The following is a 9,714-nucleotide window of genomic DNA, read 5'->3' as shown; positions in this document are numbered from 1 at the left end:
AGACTGACGACGCCACGTCGAAGCAGCGGAACAAACCGACGCAGCCGTGACCCGACGCCGCGACCCAATTGCAACGCAAGACGACGAACTAGCGACCTCGACGTTCTCATTGACGGCCACAACGTCACCGCTCTCGTCGACACTCGAGCCGACTATTGCGTCATCAGTGGGCCTTTCGCCACGAAGTTGAAGAAAGTTAAGACTGCTTGGGAAGGCCCCGAAATCCGTACCGCTGGAGGCCATCTAATAACGCCGTCTGGAGTCTGCACAGCAAGAGTTACAATCAATAATCGCACGTATTCTGCGAGTTTCGTAATCTTGCAACACTGCTCCAGGGACGTCATACTTGGCATGGATATCTTAAACCATCATGGCGCCGTCATTGACTTAAGAACCAAGTCGATAACCCTATCGTCGGACAAAACGACACCGCCGGATACGAATCCATGTCACCATGCCCTGAACGTGCTCGAGGATCAAGTTACCATCCCGCCTCGCTCCAGCATCGTAATTCCCGTCAGCACCGAAAAAGCTGAAGACATCGAAGGTGTCATCGAGAGCGATCAGCGTTTGCTACTAGACCGCCACATTTGCGTTGCAAGGGGCATTGCTCGGCTGCATGAAGGAAAAGGAAGCGTGATGCTAACGAACTTCAGCCAAGAATACAGGACACCTGAGCAGGGGCACGACGATTGCATACATCGAAGAAATCTTGGCCGTCAGCGATGCGTTTGCCTTTTCAGATCATGAGGAAGCTACGACGACTGCCCCAACACCTGAGCCACCCTTCGACGTAAACCCAAGTCTTCCCGCTCGCCAACAGCAACAGCTTCTATGCCTCCTGCAGAAAAACAAGGACTGTTTGTCGTCGTCATCGCGGGTCCGACAAACGCCCCTTACTAAGGGGAGATGCGGGTCGAAAAACACTAGTTTTCTAAAAAATTATCGATTTTTTGTTTTCGCCTGTTTTGTTAAGATTAGTACCTCTACTGTTCTGAAAAAAAAAAATCAATGTCGAGACTCAATTGGAAATGCTTTAAAATTGCGTCTAAAGAGCACAAGGTGGCTGTCAAAAGGCCGAAAGTGTGTCATCTTCGAGCACCTTGCCGCTGATAATGCGCCGCCGCTCACCATTGTCGACCGCATGAGGCGAAGAGCCGAGCCTCACTCTTCAAATAACAACAGTTTCCCGCGCTGCTGCAGCGCAAGAAATAATAAAGAGAAGCACGCTTTTGCCGCCTTCTTCGAGCGCCGCGACTGGCTTTAAATCACGCGGTACGGATCGGGAGCCGCCATTGGCCGCTGCGCGCCTGTGTGTGCTGTGAAGCCTACTTGCAGGATCCGTGTCTCGTCGAGCAGCGCAGCTGAACAACGCTTTTCTCGAGTGCTTATCCGTTATGGATGAAGAAAGCCGTAGGAAGCGCGGTCACCGGCCTGTGAAGTTTCACGCGACGCACAAATTTCGAGGACGCCGGCGCAAATCAAAGCCGAACACTCAAACCACGAAAAGATCGTCTGCTGCCGCAAGGCGTAGTGGCAGTGACGCCGATGCATCCGACGAGTTTGCCGCGGCATTCGAATATGTGAGTGCCTCCCAGAAAAAGATCGGACTCTTCGAAGACGAAGAAAAATCGCAGGACGACGAGTCTTCGTTGAGTGCTGATATGACAGCATTGAACATGTTGGTTTAATCGAGGGCACTCCAGTTTTGAACGTGTTCTGGAAGAGCTTGGCGTGCTCCCGTCTCATGATCTGGTTGCTCTTGGCACATCACGGGACAGCACACGCCAGAACAAAATGTCTCAAAAACTAACAGGAGAAGCAAGGGCCTGTCGGCGTGCGCTGAAGAAAAAATCTCTTGTCGAGGAGTCAGCTCGAAAGAGCCGTGAGGGCCAAACCTATGGTGCTGGCGCATTTTAATGGCAGTGGCCACTACAAGGAGGATTGTTCTTTCTTGTGTACAAATTTCGTTGCATTCAATGACATGTTTGATAAATAAACATGCAATTTTGACTTTAAAACTCGTTTTTCTCAAAACACAAATTTTGCCATTTTTGTCAATGTGCCCCTCCTTTTTCGGGTACTTCTGGTGCTCAGATCTGCATGAAATTTTTCCCAAAGTTTTTCCAAAGTACGAGAAATGCAATTATCTTGTTTAAATTTCGATATTCTTATTATAAAATAAAAAAAAGTTATCTAAACTTTCACTAGGGTAGGAGAAATATGAACTTCCAACGTTAAAATTTTTCACGTCTAGTACATATTTTGTATGGGCTTCCTAATTAGTTATTTGCATTCTGCACTTTATTTGAAACATTATGAACTATCAATTGTAAAAAATTATTGAAGTTTAGGTCTGAAAAGAGGGGGGGCAAGATGCTTCAGTTTTTCACTTTGTCATGTTGCAGAACTAAAAGTATGCAACTTGCAAGAAAACTAATTATATTGTTACGCGTAGAGTTGCAGTATTTACAGTATATTTACAATACGTAAGAGGTGTAGCGTTGACGCACTATGACCAGTACAGCAGCATCGATCTAAGCCCGAGACACTTCAACTTCGTCTTCGGCTAGTAGCGTCCTCTAGTCCACAGTGGCACAAACACTTATGTGACATTAACTCCCGGCGGCAGAAGCACCGTCTCGGTGCGTCGGGTCGGTGTACGTGATGTAGGGTTTGAGTCGGGAAACATGCACAGTCTCAGTAGCTGGTGAGGGGGACGAAGGCTTGGGGGTGAGTGGCGAGATCTCGTAGGTGACTTCGGTTACTTGGCGAAGAACTCGGTAAGGTCCAGCGTAGCGCGGCAGCAGTTTTTCACTCAGGCCAACGCGACGCGAAGGCAGCCAGAGCAAGACCAGGGAGCCAGGGCTGAAACGCACGTCCCGATGGTGACTGTCGTACAGGCGCTTTTGGTCGGCCTGAGACGCCAGGAGTCGATCACGGGCAACGCGACGTGCCGTCGCCGCTCGAGCGATGGCGTCGTGAGCGTAGAATGTGGTTGAGTTTGCCTCTGAAGGAAGTAGCGAGTCGAGAGGCAAGAGCGGGTCGCGGCCATACAGCAGATAGAACGGAGAATAGCCAGTAACGTCGTGACGCGACGAATTATAGGCAAACGTCACAAACGGTAAGGTGCAGTCCCAATCGCGGTGATCCTCAGACACGTACATGGATAACATGTCCGTGAGTGTACGGTTCAAGCGCTCAGTAAGTCCGTTTGTCTGAGGATAGTAAGCGGTGCTGAACTTGTGGCACGTTGCACAAGAACGGAGAAGGTCGTCGACAACTTACGAAAGGAAACAGCGACCTCGATCAGTCAGCAGCTGACGAGGAGCACCATGGTGTAAGATGACTTTATGGAGGAGAAAGTCAGCGACATCGGTTGCACAGCTGGTAGGGAGGGCTCGCGTGATGGCATAACGTGTGGCATAATCAGTCGCTACGGCCACCCACTTGTTACCCGCGGACGACGTCGGGAAAGGGCCAAGGAGGTCCAGGCCGACACGAAAGAATGGTTCGCTGGGGACAGCTATAGGCTGAAGGTACCCAGCGGGTGGGAGAGGAGGCTTTTTGCGGCGTTGGCAGAGCTCGCAGGAAGCGACGTAGCGCCGAACAGAGCGGTATAGGCCAGGCCAGAAGAAACGTCTGCGCACGCGATCGTAAGTTCTGTAAACGCCCAAATGTCCAGCGGTGGGAGCATCATGCAATTGCGAGAGGATAGATGGTCGCAGGTGCTGAGGAACAACGAGAAGCAGTTCAGCACCGTGTGGTGTCATATTGCGTCGATATAAGGTGCCGTCGTGCAGGACAAACATACGGAGGGTGCCGTCCCTTTGTTCTGAGGTGAGGCGTTGTATAAGAGATCGCAAGTGTGGGTCACGACGCTGCTCGTCGGTGACGTGTAGGAAGTCGCTGAGCGACAAAACACAGGCATCCGAATCAGTTTCGGTGGTGTCAGGTGGGTCGATGGGGTATCGGGAGAGGCAGTCGGCGTCCTTGTGTAGCCGTCCAGATTTGTAGGACACAGAAAATGTGTATTCTTGGAGGCGTAAAGCCCAGCGACCGAGGCGTCCCGTAGGGTCTTTGAGTGAGGACAGCCAACATAAGGCATGATGGTCTGTTACCACGGTGAAATGTCGTCCGAACAAGTATGGTCGAAACTTGGCAATGGCCCAAACAAGGGCGAGACACTCACGTTCTGTGATCGAGTAATTGCGCTCTGAGGGCGATAGAAGGCGGCTAGCATAAGAGATGACACGATTCACCTCCCGCTGTCGTTGGGACAAAATAGCACCAATGCCATGGCCACTTGCATCCGTACGAACTTCAGTGTAAGCGGACGGATCAAAATGACCCAGAACGGGCGGATTTACAAGGCGACTCGTAAGCGTTGAAAATGCCTGAGCTTGCTCTGGTCCCCACTTGAATGGGCTGTCCTTTTTGAGAATATTGGTGAGAGGACGAGCGATTTCGGCGAAGTTCTCAATAAATCGTCTGAAGTAGGAACACAGCCCCAGGAAACTTCGGACATCAGCAGAGGTACGAGGAGGTGGAAATTCGCGGACTGCGCGCACTTTGTCAGGATCCGGCTGTATGCCAGTAGCGTCCACCAGGTGACCGAGGACTCGTAATTGACGACGGCCGAAATGACATTTCGCAGAATTGAGCTGCACGCCTGCTCGTCGGAAGACGTCAAGGATGGCCGAGAGCCGGTGGAGATGGCTGTCAAACGTCGGTGAAAATACAATAACGTCATCAAGGTAACATAGGCACGTGGACCATTTAAAACCACGCAGAAGAGAGTCCATCATGCGTTCGAAGGTGGCTGGGGCATTACATAGTCCAAAAGGCATCACTTTGAATTGGTAGAGACCATCTGGGGTGACGAAAGCCGTCTTCTCGCGATCTCTGTCATCGACTGCGATTTGCCAGTAACCAGAACGTAAATCGATGGAAGAGAAATAACTGGCACCATGTAAGCAGTCCAGGGCGTCATCAATACGCGGAAGCGGGTAAACGTCCTTTTTCGTGATCTTGTTCAGATGACGATAATCTATGCAGAACCTCCAAGTATTGTCCTTTTTTTTTACTAAGACGACAGGGGATGCCCACGGACTGGAGGAGGGCTCGATAATGTCCTTCGAGAGCATTTTCTCGACCTCTGTTTGTATGACATGACGTTCTGCCGCCGACACACGATAGGGACGCCTATGGATGGGCGGAGCGTCGCCAGTGTGGATCGGATGGGTTACAATGTCGGTTCGACCCAGGGGGCGATTGTCGAAATCAAATATGTCTTCGTAGGACATCAAAACGCGGCGGAGGGCATCAGCGTAAGAAGGTCGTAAGTCAGGAGCTATCATTTTGGCGAATTTGTCGTTAGATAGCAGCGTCGGAGCCGAAGGTTGAGCCAACTGAGATGGTTGTTCATAGCTGAGAGCAGACACTCCGGACTCTTCCAAAGGGGACAACACAGCGAGAGACACACCCTCAGGAAGAGCTTGTGGAGACGAGCCAAAGTTCAGGATAGGAAGCCACGCACGGTTGTTGGTGACTAACGATGGAGCTAGGGAGAACGATTTGGCGCTCTAGCAGGACGTCGAAAAGTGGGGACACAACATAATTACCATCCCGAAGTGGTGGGCATGGTGACATGAGCACATAAGTCGCAGCGTCAGGTTGCAGCCGAACAAATTCAGTGCAGCGAAGTCGGGACTGGATATCTGCGGTGGTGTCGGCACAGCACTGGGGTAGCTCAAGCCTCAGAATACCGGTTGAGCAGTCAATAAGGGCAGAGTGAACAGTCAAAAAGTCCATTCCGAGAATCACCTCGTGAGGGCACTCCGCAAGTACAGTGAACAGAACTAACGTTGAGCGGTCGGCGATGGTAATACGGGCTGTACACATTCCCATTACGGCTGTTGTGCTGCCGTTGGCTACGCGTAGGACAGGCGACTCGGCGGGCGTTAGTACTTTTCGAAGACGGCTACGAAGGTCGGAGCGCATGACCGACACCTGAGCACCAGTGTCGATGAGGGCTTTAACGGGCACATGATCAACAAAAACTTCGATTAGGTTTCGTTTAGGAGCAAGGGTCAACAGAGGTTTTGCAGTCAGGGTCGTCAACGCAGCCTCACCTCCAGGGGCTGCATTGGTTAGTTTCCCGAGAAGCGGCCTGAGTAGGATGGGGACGGGGGACGCCGAGATGTAGGCGAACGGGACTGACGGCGCTGCGGTGAGGGCGAACGGCTATTGGTGAATGGAGGAGCAGCAGGGCCAGCATTGGACGGGTCGGCTTGGGGTGACAGAGGACGAGAGGCGCGTTAGTAGCGGCGGTCAACATATGGTCGAGGCGATGAATTCCAGCGGTCACGGCAGTGGCGAGAGATATGGCCGATCCGGGAGCACACGAAGCAGATTGGTCTGTCGTCCGGTGTTCGCCACTCAGATGGGTTTCGGTACCGATTCGAGAAATACTGTCGAGGTGCAGCAGAAGCAATGATCGGAGCGGTAGAGGTGGGACGGGGGCTAACGGCGGACGGGATGTCCATATTCGCAATTTCCTGGCGAACAACAGCTTGAATTAGTGAGATTGTCAGATTGTCATGCGTATGGGGAGGACCACGAGCGCTCGGAGCCATAGCCTCAAGTTCGCGACGTATGGCTTGCGTCAAAGTTGGTGATGCTGGTTGAAGCAACGGCGCAGGTTCGTTGCAGGATGAGGTCGGAGCCGTATTAGGAAGCCGGTCGAAGCGTTGGACGATGCGCTTGCCTTTTGCTTGTTCGAAGTGGCGGCACTCTTTAATGAGGGAATCAACTGTTGTGCAGCTCCTACAAAGCAAGAAGTTGAATGCATCGTCGGCGATGCCCTTCATAATGTGTCCGACCTTATCTGCCTCCGGCATGTTGCTGTCCGTTTTTCGGCAAAGTGCCAGAACGTCCTGAATGTAGGCGATGTACGATTCGGTGGACGTCTGGGCACGGGAGGCTAGCTCCTTCTGGGCTTCCGCTTGGCGTCCGATTGGTCTCCCGAAGAGATCACGTAGCCTTTCTTTGCAAATGTCCCAACTTGTGAGCTCGGTTTCGTGCGTCTCAAACCACGCCTTTGCGGTTTCCCCCAGGTAGAATATCACGTTCGCCAGCATAAGGGTTGGATCCCACCTGTAACTGTTGGCAACGCGCTGGTACATCGCCAGCCACTCTTCGACGTCTACCTTGCCAGTACCGGTGAAGATTCCCGGATCACGTAGCGGGTTCATGACGTATTGCACTGGTGTCGAAGTGGCCGGGACACTTTCGGTAGCCATAGCAGCGGAACCGATGTGACGTCCGCTGCGGAGATCCAGGTCCGATTTTCGTAGAGACTACCCCGCAGCTCCACCAAAATGTTACGCGTAGAGTTGCAGTATTTACAGTATATTTACAATACGTAAGAGGTGTAGCGTTGACGCACTATGACCAGTACAGCAGCATCGATCTAAGCCCGAGACACTTCAACTTCGTCTTCGGCTAGTAGCGTCCTCTAGTCCACAGTGGCACAAACACTTATGTGACAATATATTTGAAATCAGCATAAAAAGTTCTATAAGCAGCTCAAGTTTCATTGCTCTAGGGTGAATATTAAAGAAAAAGTGTCTTCGAGTAGCATCTCCCCATACAGACACCTGAGCAGGGGCACGACGATTGCATACATCGAAGAAATCTTGGCCGTCAGCGATGCGTTTGCCTTTTCAGATCATGACGAAGCTACGACGACTGCCCCAACACCTGAGCCACCCTTCGACGTAAACCCAAGTCTTCCCGCTCGCCAACAGCAACAGCTTCTATGCCTCCTGCAGAAAAACAAGGACTGTTTGTCGTCGTCATCGCGGGTCCGACAAACGCCCCTTACTAAGCACCGCATTATAACAGAAGAAAATGCTCGACCACTCCGTCAGTGTCCCTACCGGGTTTCGACACGGGAACGGGAGGCCGTGAAGAAACAGGTGGACGAAATGCTACGCGACGACATCATCCAGCCGTCGAAGAGTCCGTGGGCATCCCCCGTGGTGCTAGTGAAGAAGAAGGATGGGACTCTCCGTTTTTGCGTCGATTATCGTCGCCTGAACAAAGTCACGAAGAAGGACGTGTATCCCCTTCCTCGGATAGACGACACCCTGGATCGATTACACAACGCAAAGTACTTTTCGTCGATGGACCTCAAGACCGGTTACTGGCAAATAGAAGTCGACGAGAGAGACCGAGAAAAGACTGCCTTTAGAACGCCAGACGGCCTGTTTGAGTTCAAGGTCATGCCTTTTGGTCTTTGCTCGGCACCTGCGACTTTTCAACGGGTTATGGATACAGTACTGGCCGGCTTGAAGTGGCAGACGTGCCTCGTGTACTTGGACGACGTCGTAGTATTTTCCTCAAACTTCGACGAACACCTTCGGCGCCTTGAAGCTGTACTTAAAGCAATCAAGACCTCCGGACTCACTTTGAAGCCTGAAAAGTGCCGCTTCGCGTACGAGGAGCTCTTGTTCTTGGGTCATGTGATCAGCAAGGATGGTGTTCGCCCGGACCCGCGGAAAACAGCTGCCATCGCTGACTTCCCGACGCCCACCGACAAGAAGGCCGTACGCCGTTTTCTCGGCTTGTGCGCCTATTACAGACGTTTCGTCAAGGAATTTTCACGGATCGCCGAGCCACTGACGCAACTCACGAAGGCCGACGTCGAATTCAGGTGGGAAACGTCGCAAGTTCAGGCATTTCAAGAATTGAAACGACGCCTGCAGACGCCTCCGATACTTGCGCATTTCGACGAGCACGCCGATACGGAAATCCACACCGACGCAAGCAGCGTAGGACTCGGCGCCGTCCTTGTGCAGAAGACCGACGGATTGGAAAGGGTCATCAGTTATGCTAGCCGGTCGCTATCAAAGGCAGAAATCAACTATTCCACGACAGAAAAGGAGTGCCTGGCCATCATCTGGGCTCCATCGAAGTTTCGCCCCTACATCTACAGCCGACCCTTCAAAGTTGTGAGCGACCACCACGCCTTGTGTTGGCTAGCCAACTTGAAGGACCCTTCAGGTCGGCTCGCGCGGTGGAGCCTAAGACTTCAAGAATTCGACATTACGGTCGTGCACAAGTCCGGAAGAAAACACTCCGACGCCGACTGCTTGTCTCGTGCCCCCGTCGACGCACCGCCGCAGGACGACCACGATGATGACTGCTTCTTGGGAACCATAAGTGCCGACGACTTCGCTGAACGACAGCAAGCCGACCCGGAACTCAGGGGCCTTGTGGAATACATCAAGGGCAGGACCGCCGTTGTTCCAAAAGTATTCAGGCGGGGATTGGCGTCATTTCTCTTGAAAAACGACGTCCTCGTAAAGAAGAACTTCTCTCCGGCCCGGGCCGACTACCTCATCGTTATTCCTTCGGCACTGCGACCAGAGGTTCTGCAGGCCCTGCACGCCGACCCGACGGCTGGCCACCTCGGCTTTTCCCGCACGCTCGCGAGGATACAGGAAAAATACTACTGGCCACGCCTTCCTGCCGAAGTCGCCCACTACGTTAAGACTTGCCGAGATTGCCAGCGACGGAAGACACCGCCGACTAGGCCAGCGGGACTTCTGCAGCCACCTCACCGGCCGTTCCAGCAAATCGGGATGGACCTACTGGGGCCGTTCCCGACGTCGACTTCCGGCAACAAGTGGATCGTCGTAGCAACTG

The sequence above is a fragment of the Rhipicephalus sanguineus genome, chromosome 8, assembly GCF_013339695.2.
Source record: "Rhipicephalus sanguineus isolate Rsan-2018 chromosome 8, BIME_Rsan_1.4, whole genome shotgun sequence".
In the NCBI taxonomy this organism is placed as follows: domain Eukaryota; kingdom Metazoa; phylum Arthropoda; class Arachnida; order Ixodida; family Ixodidae; genus Rhipicephalus; species Rhipicephalus sanguineus.
The sequence above is the reverse complement of the archived record's forward strand: the minus strand, read 5'-3'. Positions refer to the sequence as shown.